The following is a 16,583-nucleotide window of genomic DNA, read 5'->3' on the forward strand; positions in this document are numbered from 1 at the left end:
GGAGAGTCCTGAGAAAGATATTTAAAGGCATAGTATTTCTAGCAAGGTGCACATTAGAAGGAAAATATATACATATGTACGGACAGATATGTATGCATACATCTCTCTATATCTAACATCCATTATCTATCAATCAATGAATCATTTATGTCTATTATCTATCAATCAATCAACTTTCATCTATCTTTGTCTATCCTATCATCTATCTATCAATCAATCAGTACTCTCTGTGGCAGCACATATAACAAAATTAAAATGATACAGGGACAATTAGCATGACTCCTGAGCAAGGATGACATTTAAATTTGTGAAGCATCCCATATTTAAAAAAAAATCCTTGCTAATTGAAAAAAAAAATCTATCATCTATCTATTCCAGCATACTAGTTTATGTAAAGTCTGTTGTCTGTAAAAAGTTGGGACCGTGACATGGTATGTAGACAGCACTTGGTAGAGGTAAGGAAGTTGTATTCTGGAAACATGACTCCTGGGAAGGATAGATAAGAAGGATAGACTAGAGAAGGAAATGGGGGAACTTTCCCTCAGATTCTAGAGGGAAAGTTGAGATCTAAAGAAAATCTCTCTTAAAATAGAAGTTAAGTTTTATTTTTAACGTTCATTTTCTGTTAATCTGATTCTGTAGACTGGTTCTTTATCTAAAGGTTAGGACTTTTTTGTTTTTCCTCTCCTTCTCTCTTCCCCCCGGAGAGTGAGTTAAAGGCTTGACTGCCATAGGAAACATCATCAGCATGGGATAAGGAGCAAGAGCAGCAGAGTTAGTGTTAAATGACCTGGGTACAAATCAAAGCTCTTTTACTTATTATCTGGGTGTCCTTGGTTAAGTCATTTGCTCGGGGCTTTAGATACCTCTATCATAAAATGGAGGACTTGGATTCAGTCAAGGATTTCTATCCTATTGTCCATAAATTTGATTGTTAATAAATATTTTTGATAACTGTTATTTAGTATAATTGACTCCCTTTATAATCCTATGTATTTTTCATGCATTTAAAAATATTTCTCTCAGAAAGGACCCATAGGTTTCATCAAACAGCAAAAAGGGTTCATGATATGTAAAAAAAAGATTGATACACCTTAGATAATTTCTAAAGCCCTTTCCAGTTATAAATCTTATGATCTGTTCACTCGACCAGTTCTTATGACAAAGAGACAGAGAAAGGTTGCCAGTTAATTGCATTATATTATAACCATCAAAGGTTTGGTGGGGACTGAGTTTGCCTAGAGGCCGGAAACCAGAGGAAAGGCAATAAAAATAAACACAAAGTTTGCTTACATATTCACAGGAAACTTTCCCTGACAGCCTGACTTGGACACAAAGAAATCCAGTTCACAAAGAGGGTGGAAAATATTGCATGGCTATTAATTTGGTGGTGGCCCTTAAAGAGAAAATCAGCCACATGCCCTACAGTTTCTGCTAGCTTCCTACCATCTAGCATCTGGAGATACTGTTGCACAGAACTCCCCCTCCCTCCACCCTCCCACTCCTTATTACAGGCAGGCAGTAGCTTGAAATTCTCTGCTCAAACACAAGTGATCCATGCAGATGCATATCAGATGCAACTGCCCTGTGACTCACAGGCTAAGTAAGGATAGGGATTATGGGAGTTTAACTGAGGACAAAATGGGAGGGTTTTCCCTTGCCTACACCATTCTCCAAGAGGTGCTTAGAGATGGCTACTACCTCCACACCCAGATTTTTAGGGGGGTAAGAATACTATTTGGCTGTGCATTGACTCACCCACAAAGATTATTGGGACTCTTTTGAAAGGTAGTGCATGTTGTTTCTTGGCTATTTTTTCTTTAGCTCACTACCAGCTTCACTCCAGTGTTTGAAAGGAGCAGCTACTCCATCCTTTACCTAATAGAACTACTTTCCTGAAAAGCATGGAGGTCAGAAGAGATGATAATAACACCACTTGGGATCTTTATCATGCCTTACATTTGACAAGTCCAAAGGACTTGATGGATACTAACCCCTGGAGTCCCTATTAGGTCAGTAGTATAGAGAGCATAAAGTAAGAATGGCAAAAGATAGCCAGACTGATTAGCAAGTAATAAGGAGAACTGGGAATGGATCCCAGCTGCCACTAATGATGATGAGTATTCTACTGTTTTCCACCCCTCCCTCTCCTCCACCCCTCAGAGATGATGCCACTGATGGATGGAGGATGGACATAACATGAACGATTCATTACCCATAATGTACACATCCAGGAATAATAGTCATGGGAGTGGTTATTACTTGGCTGTCTTGACTTCCTTCTGAGATGGGCTAAGCTGTCTTGTTCTCCACATGTTGACCCGTGATGCTCAGCTATTTTACACAAAGAGTTTTGGTTTCCTCAAATTGGCCATGATTCATGAAGAATATTCAGAATCTCTTAGATTCATGGTCTGCAAGTAGAATTTCATAAAAAGGAGCCACCCACCTGTGTTTACTAATGGCAGGGACATTGGCTTGCTTATTCTCTTTCCCTCCCCTCTGTCTGCATTTTTCCATGCCTCTGTCTATCATTCTCTGTCTCTATCCAAGTCTCTGTCTCTCTGTCTCAGTTACTCTTTTTCTTTCTTTGTCTGTCTTTGTGCATATTTGTGTCTGTCTCTCTCTTTGCAGAAGTTCCAAATCATGCCAAATTGCTCCATGTTGTACATCTGTGACAACCTTGTTGGAACTTCATTCCTTTGTCTTCTTTGGGATAATCACATTTCATGCCACTGGCCACTTCTAAACACACCATAAGAGATCCTTTAGTACTAACTGTGGCCCTCCTGAGATTTTGTGAATAAAGATAAGAGTAAACATAGGAACTAGACCTGTGACTTAATTGATGTAGGGAACTCCCACATGAGGAAATTCCCTCTATCAATGAGACTCCCACCTTTTCTGCAACTTATATCCTTAAAGATGTTTTGTTTCTGGGGCATAGACAAACAGTAGAATGAGGAATGAGAAAAGACAAAACGTTGGATTTGCCAGCTAAGGGATCCTTAGCAACTGTGGAGACAGCAGTTTTGATGGAATGGTAGAGTCAGAAGTCAGAATATAAGGGATTAAAAAGTGAATGAGAAGAGAGAACGTGGAGGATTTTTGAGAAGCTTGGCCGCAAACAACAGAAGTGATATAGGATGATATTGGTGATGGAATAGTGAGGGTTTTTTTTTTTCAAGTTGAGAGAGAGATAGGCATATTTGTAAGCATTTCTCTCTAATACATTTGCCAAGAAAGCCCTAAATGAGGTAATGAAGGGCTGGACATGACTCAAAAAAAAAAAAACTGAATTGGATATGGGGGGTGAGGAGATGTCAATTGTTGAGGAAGATGCCAAGGTTACAGTGCTGGGAGACTGGAAAGGTGGTAAAATTTTTCATAGAACAGGAGAGTATGGAAGAAAGGAGAGTCTGAGGGAAAAGAAAATGAGCTCAGTTTTATATGTGCTGTATTTAAGATGTGTCCTGGAAATGAAGTTTGAAATATACCTGGATGAAGATCATGGGAGAGACTGGGGCTAGTTATAGATAGATCAGGGAACTTACTATATGGAGGTTATGGTTAAAACCAGGAGAGTTGATGAGGCTTCTAAGAGAGAGAGAAAGAGTATTGAGAGAGAGAAGATAAGGTGGCCTGGGACAAAACCTTGGGAAACATTCACAGTCATTGAGCTCAATATGAATGATGAGCTTGATTGTGGATGAAGGAAACTGAGAAGGAGCAATCAGACAGGTAGAAAGTGAACCAGGCAAGAGTTGTCTCACAGAAACCAAGAAAAGAGAAACTATCCACAAGGAGAGGGTGGTTAATGCAACAGATACGACTGAGAAAACATGGTAAGATTTTATAATTAAGATCATTGGTAACTTTGGAGAAAGCAGTTGTGAGTTGGAGTAATGAAATCTAGTTAATGGGTATAGATAACTTTTTTCCCCCTAAGGAGTTTGGTTGAGAAAGAGAAGAGAGATAGACATAGGATAGTAGTTTAAGGTAATAGTAGGTTCTAGTGAAGGTTCTTTAAGGTTGAAGGAGGAGACGATTATGTTTGAAGGCAGTGAGGAAAGAAAGAATTGATAGGGAGAGTTTGATAACGAGAGAGAGAGGATGAAGAAAGAAAGAAAGAGAAAGAGAAAGAAAAGAAGGAGAAAGAAAGAAAAGAAAAGAGGATAAGTAGGATTGAGGCTTAATGCTAGAACTGATGAGGGAAGAGAAGGTTTGGAATGCTTTGTACTGTGATGGAGGGGAGAGAGTAAGATTGGTAAATAATTAATAAGGAAGGACTGCCTTGTAACAGTGATGATCTAGTTGATTTTGGCTAACATGAATTTGTAATGTACTCAGCACATTTGTGAGACTTCCTCCAGCTGTGTTCTTGTAATTAGGAACAGAAGTGGATAATGGAAATAATCTAAGAACATGGTTTGGCAAGAGAAAAGCAGTGATGGGACAGTGGAAGATGGAATTTGAAGGCATAGGAAGGTGTAGGGCTGAAATAGCTAAATATTGAATTGAGACTGGAGAGGGAGGAAAGTGAAGTCAGAGCAGGGTGATAAATTGCCAGGCCTAGAGGCCTGAGGGCTACCCGAGTCTTCCCTTACCTCTATCAGAGGTCTTCGGTTGGCCAAACCGGATGCTCGTATGAGAGAAAGGACCTTCCAGAGTCGAACAAGGGTTGAGCTTTATTTCAGGGTCTAGTTACAAGTGCAGGGGAATTCTTCCTTAGGAGGGAGCGAAGAATCTCCCAAGGAGGCAAAGATCTTACAATAAGAGATTGGAAGTAGAAGTATAAGTGGGGAGAGAGGGGGAGGGGAGAGAGGAGAGAGGAAAAGCGGAGCCTTGTTGTCCTGTCCACTCTGCGCCCCTCTGCCCAAGAGAACTTTCAGGCTTTCCTGATCCTACTTAAACTCTCCAGCAGCATAGTTTGCATCTGAATACCTTGCTGTTAGATAACAATAGTGTGCCCAGATCCGGGACAATCTTGAGTGCAGGGAGAGCTCTCTCCCATCACGTTTCTCACGGGAAGAGGCAGAAATACACGAGATAGCTCGGTTCACCTCGATTCCCAGTCGTTTCCTGGGGGGTCTCGTGAGAACTCTAAGATTTAGAAGTTCCCACCTTTACCCGCCTGAGACTGTCCACCTGGAATTGAGCTTCCAACCATAGCAATAAATGTACTAAGGGGCATCTCCATCGGGATTCAAATGAATTGGTTGAGGAAAAGTAAGGCAAGTGGTGGAATGATAGGAGGTTTTGGTCTGATAGGGGAATATCAGCATGATAGAAAACACCACATTTTCTTAAAATAGGAAAATGGTAATATATAGCACTTATAACTATGGCTAGGGGGAAGAATTTGTAACATAATAAGGTGGAGTCAAACTCAAAAAATGGATTTCTTGTGGGCCATATGTTGACTTAGAAAATCACAAATTAAGATTATTTATGCTGTCTTATATATATGTATATATATAATATATATTCATATGTATAAAATTTTAAAAAATGTTTTCTAATCACATTTTAGTTTGGTTTAGGTGATAACAGAAGTTTTATAGGTCTTGGGCCTTCTGTATGCAAATTTGACACTTCTCCTTCTACAAAGGATAAGAATAAAAAATTTAAGATAAGTCAGTCAATAACCATTTATTAAGTACCCACTATGTGCCAGACATTGTGCTAAGTGCTAAGGATACAAATATGAAAAAAGACAGACTTCAAGGAGTTGACAGTCTTATAGAGGAAAACAACATGTGAAAGAAAGGGGAGGGATGGTGGTGGCTAGAGAAAGTACCAATGTGGGAACATAATGAAAAACGCAGAGAAGTCTCAAAGTAGTATAGTAAGAAATGAGACGGTGAGATTTGAGAAATGAGTTCCTTCCTTAAATGAAGGTTTTAGAGTTCATGGCTCCACCCTCTAATCAGACAGACAGAGGGTAGTGACAAGGTAGAGTAATAAGGATGATGAAATTTTGCAAAATTAATTGGTTTTCTCAATAATGAACTTTCTAGTCATAATAGTGCGGTCAGGTGAGAAATGAAAAGAAGAAATGCAAACTGTCAACAACTATATGAAAAATTCTACAAACTTATTGATTTCATAATAAAGCAATATTTGAGTTTTCACCTCACCTTCATTAATTAGGCAAATATGATAATAGATTATAATAACAATCAAAGTTGGAGGGGCTTAAGTGAAACAGGAAACAGACTGTTGGTGGAGCTGTGGATTAATCAAGCCATTCTGGACAAAAGAAAGAAAAAACACTAGTGAACAGTTCTGTTTCATTCATCCTGTACCTCACCATATATCCCAAGAAGGTCAATGGTATATAATAAAATTTCCTATGTTAACAAAATATTTATAGTAGCATACTTTAGTAATAAACTAGAAACAGAGTAGGTACCTATCACTTAGGGGAATGACTAAAATGTGATATAGAAATGTAATGGAATTCCTATCCTTTAAGAAATAACAAATGAGAACTCAAAGACATAGGAAGACATATGAATAAAAAGATATAGGACAGAAAGAGTAGAACTGAGAGAACAATTTATAGTATAAATTTTATATAGTTAATAAATTCATGTGAATTAAACCAACATTAAATGTCATCAGACTCAGATTAATTGGGATGTCCAAGTTTTATTTCAGAGAAAAGAATATACCTCCCTTTTTGTCAGTGGAGAGGTGGGTGATTATGAATATAGAATGATGCACAGATTATTAGATGCAGTTGCTTTTTTGTAGGGTTTTTCCCTCCCTTTTTTATATGTGAAGGAAAATCCAAATTGGGGAGGGGATCAGTATATTGTAAGTTGATTCTGATGTGAAAAATGATAAATATAAACTCTTAATATGTAAAATAAGAGAGTCTTCAGCTGCATGTAGGGTTTCCCTAGAATTAACTATCACACTAGGTTAGTCTCTTTCTGACTTATTTTCAGAGTTCTGAGAAATGGTCCAAGGTTACTTACCTATATACTGGTATAGAGAACATTATTATCAGCATCCAGTAAATGTGGCTGACTGACTTCATGGTTTCTGAAGATTTCAGTCTATTTAGTTGGAAGATTTGCCATCTAAAACCATCTTTTGGGTCTCCATATTTGATCACAGATATGACTATTGTAAGCATAACACAGGAATTTTTACTTCAGGTGGTATAATCACAAATTTATTTCCCGCCCAACAGGTGGGAAGCATTGTTCTCCTCTCCTTTCTGTACCACATCAATCTTTTGGGGAGAAGGGGATTAAGTTCATAATTTAGCTCCATTCCTGTAAAGCATAGTTACTATTTCAAATCCAAACCCCTCTCAGTTTCTAATCTCAGGTATCTTGTCTTCTCAGAGCTTCCATGAACATCAACTCTGGCACCTGAAACTGCGGACAAAGAAGATAAAATAGTAGCAATCTTGAAATAAGGGTAAAAGAGGTAGAAAGAGCAAGGGAAGGCAAGTCCTTCCCCTTTTACCAGTTCAGTTGATAGCTTCCATTCTGGGTGTGACAAGTCTCCCAAAAGAGTACAGTGAAAAAGATGGAGGAAAGAGAGGGGCAAGTTCAGTCTCTCCACCATTAAAGATCCAGGGAGACAATCAAGAATATTAACTCATCCATATGTCAGGCATGCAATGGGCTTCATGTTAGTCAAACTGAGCATGCTCAAAAAGCTAGTTTGGGTTACATAAGAATAATCTCCATCAGTGCAAATGAATGGTTCAGAAAACCTTCAGAATGGCACCATTTACTCTCATATACTCATCGGGGAGTAGTTATGATATTGTTGAAATTTGGGGGGGGGGGCAGCCAAACTAAGTTAGTTGTTGTCACAGTTTAGGCTCCCTAATGGCATTGAATGCTTTAGCAAAAGCAAAAAATTGTAATAATGTAAAGGTTTTGATAGTTTGTTTGGGCCTTTTCTGCATTTAATAAAGAATAGGGAATTCTGATATTGTATCCATCACAGAGAGTCCTTGGTATGAAACTAATCCAGAGGATTCCCAATAAGTTGGGTTGGTTTTCAACCTGTCTTGGGAAATATCCATCCTATAGATTTGAACCATATTGAGATGGAAGAGAAATGCTTAGATTGTTACCACATGTATTCATGCCTAGCAGTTCCAGATCTATGCAGATAAGGGCCATTCAAGGTCACAGTATATCCAGAAATGGTGTAGTGAACACACTACAATTGTATAACATATCCCCTGCCCATCTCAACATATATATCCATTAAGACAGGCAAGCAGTTGGACCAAATCAACACTTGCAAGGTACCAGATTGTTATATTTTATTATATTGATTATATTTATTTAAGACATAGCAATATATGTTGTTATATTTTAGAATGTTTGTTTGTAAGTCTTCTTAAAAGCCCTAGTAAAATGTTAAGACTACTGATTAAGTGTTAGAGCCCAGGTTTAACCACACTATCAAAAACTTAGGCTAGGAGAACAATGATGAGCCTTGCTGACATTTTAAAGTTTTTTTTCCCTGTAAATGGTGGTTAGCTAAATAAAATAAAATAAAAATTCATCTATTGTGTTATGTTGCATCCTGACATAAGTGTGAGCTTCCTGGAGCAGTAGAATGACAATCTCTTTCAGGAATAGGTTCAGAAGAAAATAGCTCTGATTTTGGCATCAATGGAAAATATGATATGATGCCAAAAATGTTAGAGAAAAGGGAAAAGATGGATTTGACAAAACTATCAATATTAAGGTTACTGTCTCAAAGAGTTTTGTTTTGGAGGAATACATTTAATTTTAAAATATTCACTTTGATCGTATTTTACAGGGTTGCTTCTCACTCAATGTGGATCATCAAGACAGATTGACAATTCCCACAGTTGTTTCATAAGTTGATTCCCCTCCAGGAGCTATTGTTTGTCTTTCTCATATCCTAGAGGAAACTAATGAACCAATCAGGAACAGTGATAGGGAGTTGCAGTCCTTTTTTCTCTACTATCCATTGCCTTCAACACAAGGTGGTACAATGAGTCATGTTACCACAATCTCACTTTGGGAATTACGAGATGAACTGCTCATATGTTCCAAATCAACCAGTTAATTGCCAAATATCAATTTTGTTCTATGTAAACAGAACTGGATCCAAATGGCATCCATATAGTGCTTCCTCAGATAACATCAAGTATTTTAGTTAATGGATTATAGTGTACATGATTTTATAAAGAGCAGATGGAAATTTAATAAGAATAGGAAAAGATTAAAATCAGAAGCGGAAGGAGGTAGGAAGAGCAATGTTAAGTCTAGATAAGTTTCTGCATGTATAGATGTGGCTGTTATTTGATACACACAACAATCCTGTGAGTTAGGTGATATAACTACTCCCATTTTACAGTAGAAGAACCTGAGGGAAACAGAAGTTTGGCCAGGTCACACAGCTAATAAGTTAAGTCTAGACAACTTTTTATGTGCTGTTTGGTATAGCAGAAAAGAACACTAGATTAGTAGTCAGGAGACCTGAGTTTGTATCATGACTGAGAATTATAACCTCAGAGAAAACAATTCTCTTCGTCTTAATTTCTTCATCTATAAAACAGAAATTAGAGGATCTTTATGGATTTGAGGCTGAAATTGAACTCTGGGCTTCTAGATCCCAGATTCAGCATTCTACCCACTGAGCCACCTTTGGAATTCAGTGTTAGTCCTCCATCCCCTTTGCCACTCCACCTCTTGTTAAATGAGATAACACATGTGAAAGTCAGTCTGGCAGAATCTGTGTGTAAAAAAATGGAAATAGCAAAGGATAAGGAGCTAAAAACTGGGTTGGAATTTGACCTTTATGACCTTGGAAAAGTCATTTGATCTTTCCATGTCTCATTTTTCCCACCTGTAAAATAATAGCAAATTACCTGCCCAAATAATGTGAAATCCTTTTTAAAATATTAAAACACTATATAAATGCAAGCTAATTGAAAATTGTTAATTGTTGTAACTATATATATATATATATATATATATATATATATATATAAATACATGCATATGCTATTGGTTTCTAATTTAATAATTTTACCTTTAAACTTAAACAACATAGCAAGGATTATTTGTAGTACATAGGATAGAGAGGTGAAGACCTAGATTTAAGCCTAGCTTCACATGCACTCTGGCATTTGGTCCCTCAAAATGTTACTTAACCTCTCAGTACCCCCAAAAAATTCTCTAAGCCTATACATTGCAGTGTAGATGTTGATCAACAATGATGGACATGGCTTCTTACTGAGAGTGCCCTAACCCAGTAAAATCACAGGTTCTAAAAAAACAATAATGTATAATACACTACATGGACACTCTAATACTTTTTGCCATCCTTTTCTTTCCTCAAGATTAGCTTGCAAGGTAGGTATTACATGATCTTAATTTCAAGTCCAATATTGCTTCCATGTTGTCTCACTGTTTGTTCACTCTATCTCATGACTGCATTTTATCAATAGATCAAAATAATAAGGAAGCAAAAGCTCAAAAGCCAAAAGCTGAACTGCTATTGACTAAGCATTTTGTCTCCTCATCAATTAGGGTTGTTGAAGCAACTTCAATAACTTAATGAGTTACATGTATAAGTAGCTGAGGGGTTCAGGAGCCAAGATGGCAGAGTAAACTGTAAGTGCTCTCATCCTCTGCATGTTGACCTTGGAAAACCCAGAGAATATTTCTCCAGGAAAAATTCTGGAATAGTGGAATCAGCAGAAGGGGTACAGTAGTCTCTCATCTTAGAGGTTAGATAGATCAATGAGAATAGTACCTCTTGCTGTGGCTGAAGGGGAATAGTGTAGGACTGGAGACATCCCAGCAAGCCTCACCTCAGCGGAGCATGAGGAGATCATGAGCCCCAGGGTAGGTGTAGCTTATAAGCATCAAAACCAGTACCCCAGGAATCCTTTAGCACAACCAGGAAAATTGGGTAAACATCAGCACACTGTCACTGAGCCTGCCTGTGTGCTCTAGCTCAGCCCTAGGGGAAGAGGAGACCTCCTGTAGTCAGGTCACCCCTCCCTCACACCTCACATTGTGAGTTTAGGTGTAACCCCAGGGAAACTCAGAAAGACTTCACCTGGTCTCAACCTTGGCACACACCAGTCAGCTCAGCACCAGGTAAGCTGCAGCATTATATCGCTTCTAGTTGAAAGAACCAGAAGCCACAACACACAATTCCAGTAACCAGGAGTCAGGTTTTTCAGTAAAAGAAATGTAGGACAGAGCCTCAGAAGCTAAGATCCACTTTAAAAGTCAGGAGAAAGGCAATCACCACAAGCTAGAAGCAAATCAGAAAAGCAAAGGTCATAGACTCTTACTATGGGGAAAGAGAAGAAAAAATAAGAATCCAGAAGAGGATAGCACTGACAACATACCCACATCTCAAACATCAAAAAGGGAATATGAACTTGTCTCAAGCCCCAAAAACATTCTTGGAAGAGCTCAAGGAGGATTTTAAAAGCTAAATTAGAGAGGCAGAATAAAAATTTACTAATGGTTTTAAAAATACACTTGACAAAATGAAAAAAGGATTCTCTGAAGAGAATCACTCCTTGAAAAGCAAAATTGGCCAAATAGATAAGGAAGCACAAAACCTAACTGATAAAATTAGACAAATGGAAAAGTACAAAAACTAACTGAAGAAAACAATTTATTAAAAATTATAATTGGGCAAGTAGGAGTTAATGACTCTATGAAACATCAAAAATCAGTCAAACAAAAAATCTAAAGAGTGAAAAAATACAGGAAAATGCAAAATGACTCACTGGAAAAACAAATGGCTTGGAAAATAGATCCAGGAGAGAAAACCTACATCCAGAAAGCCATGAAGAAATAAAAAGAGTCTGGAAAGTATCTTCCAAGAAATAATCAAGGAAAACTGCCCTGAGGTCCTAGATACAGAAGGCAAAGAAGTGATTGAAAGAATCTACCAATCATCCCCTGAATGAGATCCCAAATTGAAAATGCCAAGGAATATTGTTGCCAAATTCCAGAACTATCAAGTTAGGAGAAATTACTTCAAACAGCCAGAAAGAAACAATTCAAATATTGAGAACTACACTCAGGATCAAACAGAACTTTGCAGCTTCTATGTTAGAAGACTGGAAGGTTTGGAATATGATATTCTGTAAGGCAAAGGACCTTGCACTACAACCAAGGATCAATTACCCAGAAAAATTGGGCATAATATTTCAGGGAAGGAGATGAACATTCAGTGAAATAAGGGATTTCCAGGCCTTCCTGATGAAAAGATCAGAGCTCAATAGAGGCATAAGAAGGTAAAGAGGGGGAAAAAAAAAACCTTGTTATTCAATATGGTAAACTTTTTACATTCCTATATAGGAGGATGATACTTGTTAATCTTGAGAATTGTGTATTTATTATGACATTTAAAAGGGATATACTTAGATAGATGGGGTGGGTATAAATTAACTGATAAGATGGTAAAAAATGTAATAAAAGAGTGCAAAGGAATTGTAATGGAATATATGAAAAGGAGGAGGCAGAAAAAGACATTACAGAAAGAGGCACAAAAACATATTATAGTAGAGGGAAAGAGAGGAGGGAGATAAGCATTGTCTGAGGTTTACTCTCATCTGATTTGATTCAAGGAGGGAATAACATACTCAGTTAAGTATAGAAATCTTACTTGCCCTACAGTCAGTAGGAAGGGAAAGGGGAAAGAACAGAGAAGGGGTGGTTAGAAGGCAGGGGAGAATTAGTAAGGGAAAAGGGAAAGAAAAAGGAAGGGGGCTGATAGTAGAGGGGGAAGACTGAAGGAGGAAGTGGTCAAAAGTAAAACTCTTTTGAGTAGGGGAATGAAGAAGGAAGAAATAAAAGCATAAATGGGGTGAGGATAGTGGAGAGAATGACACATAGCAATGCTAACTGTGAATGTGAATGGAATGAACTCTCCCATAAAACAAGGCAGATAGCAGAATGAATTAAAAACTATAATCCTACGATGTGTTGTTTACAAGAAACACATGTGAAACAGGGGAATACACACAGGGTAAAGTTAAATGGTAGGAGCAGAATATATTATGCTTTGGCTGATGTAAAAAAAAGTGGGGGTAGCAATCCTTATCTCAGACAAAACAAAAGCAAAAATAGATCTAATCAAAAGAGATAAGGAAGGAAACTATATCCTGCTAAAAGACACCATAGACAATAAAATAATGTCATTAATAAACCTATATGCAGCAAGTGGTATAGCATCCAAATTCTTAGAGATGAAGTTAAGGGAACTACAGAAAGAAATTTGTGAAAGAATACTAGTGGAGGAGAGAGGCAGCAGCAAACCCGACACTCAAGGACCATGGCCCATGTGAACAGGCAAGGGCCCCAAGAGGACCCATGCAACCTGGGGAAACGCAGGTGGGACAACATCAGCCACAACACCTCGATCAGAAACAAGTGAAGGCAGAAGGCTGGCGGCAAGCCCAGAGACACCACAGTGGAGCAGCACACTCACACAAGAAAACCAAAGTGGGTGCCTGCCTGGGGAAAAAGACTGACCAGAGATGAAATAACATAAAACAAGCCTGGAACAAATGGGGGTCTCAGGGCAGCCTCCAACAGCCAGCAGTATTTCCTCCTGGCTCCATCTTCCCCATTGCCACCACTGGCCAGAGCACTGATAGTTGGTGCAGTGGAGAGAGCACCAGTGCAGGAGTCAAGAGGACTTGAGTTCAAATCTCACCTCAGACGCTTAAGACTCACTAGCTATGTGACATTAGGTAAATCACTTAACCCCAATTGGCTCATCCTGGGTCATCTCCAGTCATCCTGATGAATATCTGATCACTGGATTCAGATTGCCCTAGAGGAGAAGTGAATCTGGTGACCTGCACAGTCCTCCCTCATTCAAAAACAAAAGTCAAGTGCAAGTCATCTTATTATTTTTCTGATGGCTTGGTCTTTTTCAGCAATGAAGGACAAACACACTAGTGGAGGACCTCAACCTCCCCCTCACTGAACTTGATAAATCTAACCTCAAAATGAACAAGAAAGAAGTTAAGGAGGTGAATAGAATTCTGGATAAGGTAGATATGATAGACCTCTGGAGAAAACTGAATGGGGATAGAAAAGAATATAGCTTTTTCTCAGCAGTGCCTGACACATACACAAAAATTGACGATGTAGTAGGGCATAAAAATCCTCATAATCCAGTACAGAATGGCAGAGATAGTCAATCATATCATGATGCAATAAAAATTACATGTAATAAAGGGCCATGGAAAGATAGATCAAAAATTAATTGGAAACTAAATAATCTAATCCTAAAGAATGAGGTCAATCAACAAATCATAGAAACAATCAATAACTTCATTCAAGAGAATGACCCTAATGAGACAACCTAACAAAACTTATGGGATGGAGGGAAAGTAGTTCTAAGGGAAAGTTTTATTTCATTAAATGCCTACATGAATAAAATAGAGAAAGAGGAGATCAATGAATTGGGCATGCAATTGAAAAAGCTAGAAAAAGAAAAATGGAAAATCCCTAATTAAATACCAAATTAGAAATGCTAAAAGATAAAGGAGAGATTAATAAAATTAAAATTTAGAAAACTATTGAACTAATAAGTAAAACTGAATTCATTTTATGAAAAAAATCAATAAATTGATAAACCTTTGGTCAATTTGATTAAAAAAAGAAAGAAGAAAACCAAATTACCAATATAAAAAATGAAAAGGGTGAACTCACTTCCAATGAAGAAGAAATTAAAGCAATAATTAGAAATTACTTTGCCCATCTGTATGCGCATAAATTTCTCAATCCAAGTGAAATGGATAAATATTTTTAAAAAATATGAACTACCCAGATTGACAGAAGAGGAAGTAAAACACTTAAATAACCCCATCTCAGGAAAAAGAAATTGAACAAGCCATCAATGAATTCCCTAGGAAAAAATCTCCAGAGCCAGATGAATTTACATGCGAATTCTATCAAACATTTAAAGAACAGTTAATTCAAATACTATATAGACTATTTGGAAAAACTGGCAAAGAAGGAGTCCTACCAATTCTTTTTATGATACAAATATGGTTAGATAACTAAACCAGGAACAGCCAAAAACAGGGAAAGAAGCTTATAAACCAATTTCCATAATGAATATAGGTACAATAATTTAAAATAATATATTAGCAGAAATTTTAGAGCAACTCAAGTGAGAATAATACACTATGGTCAGGTAGAATTTATACCAGGAATTATAGGCTGGTTCAATATTAGGAAAACTGTCAGCATTATTGAACATGTCAACAACAAAATTAACATAAAATATATGATTATCTCAATAGATGTAGAAAAAGCTTTTGACCAAATTCAACACCCTTTCTTATTGAAAACACTGAAGAGCATAGGAATAAATGGAGCCTTCCCCAAATTAGTAAGTAATATCTACCTAAAACCATCAGTAAGCATTATAAATAATGGGGATAAACTAGATGCATTTCCAATATGATTGGGGGTAAAAAACGATGTCCATTATCACCACTGTTATTCAATATGGTACTAGAAACACTAACTTTAGCAATAAGAGAAGACAAAGAAATTGAATGTATTAGAATAGTCAAAGAAGAAACTAAGCTATCACTCTTTGTAGATGATATGATGATATACTTAGAGAATCCTAGAGAATCCATTAAAAAACTACTTGAAATAATAAACAACTTTGGCAAAGTCGCAGGATACAAAATAAACCCATATAAATCATCTGCATTCCTGTATATTACTAACAAAGCCCGATAGCAAGAGATAAAAAGGAGAAATCCCATTTAAAGTTACAATAGACACTATAAAATATTTGGGAGTCTACCTGCCAAAACAAACCTAGGGACTATATGAACACAATTATAAAGCACTTCTCATACAAATAAAGTCAGATCTAAGTAACTAGAAAAACATCAATTTCTGTGGGTAGGCCAAGCTAAGATAATAAAAATGACAATTCTACCTAAATCAATTTACTTATTCAGTGCCATACCAGTCAAACTACCACAAAATTATCTTCTAGAGCTAGAAAAAATAATATCAAAATTCATCTGGAAGAACAAAGTATCCAGAATATCAATAGAATTAATGCAAAGAAGTGCTAGGGAAGGTGGCCTAACCATACCAGGTCTCAAATTTTATTATAAAGCAGCAATAATCAAAACCACTTGGTACTGGCTAAGAAATAGAGGGATAAAACAGTGGACTAGGTTAAGTACCCAGGACATAGTGGTCAATGATTACACCAGTCTACTGTTGAGAAACCCAAGGACCCCAGTTTCTGGGATGAGAACTTACTGCTTGACAAAATAATACTGGGAAAATTTGATAATAGTGTGGTGAAAACTGGACTTAGATCAATGCCTGACACCATACACTAGAAGCAAATGGGTACACAATCTAGGTATAAAGGCTGATACTATAAATAAATTAGGGGAGCAAGGAATAGTTTATTAGTTATATTTATGAAGAATAGAAGAATTTATGACCAAACGAGATAAAGAACATCATGAAATGAAAAATGAATAATTTTGATTACATTAAATTGAGAAGTTTTTGCCCAAACAAAATCAATGC

General features: G+C 37.2%; 1 non-coding gene across 1 annotated transcript; it reads left to right on the forward strand.

Moving 5' to 3' along the window:
* Nucleotides 1-220: 220 nt before the first annotated feature.
* On the forward strand, nucleotides 221-327 carry LOC140515075 (U6 spliceosomal RNA). The gene has a single exon (XR_011970837.1). It is a non-coding gene; the product is annotated as a U6 spliceosomal RNA (small nuclear RNA).
* The last annotated feature ends 16,256 nt before the right edge of the window (nucleotides 328-16,583 follow it).

This window comes from Notamacropus eugenii, chromosome 7 (assembly GCF_028372415.1).
Source record: "Notamacropus eugenii isolate mMacEug1 chromosome 7, mMacEug1.pri_v2, whole genome shotgun sequence".
Classification (NCBI taxonomy): Eukaryota; Metazoa; Chordata; class Mammalia; order Diprotodontia; family Macropodidae; genus Notamacropus; species Notamacropus eugenii.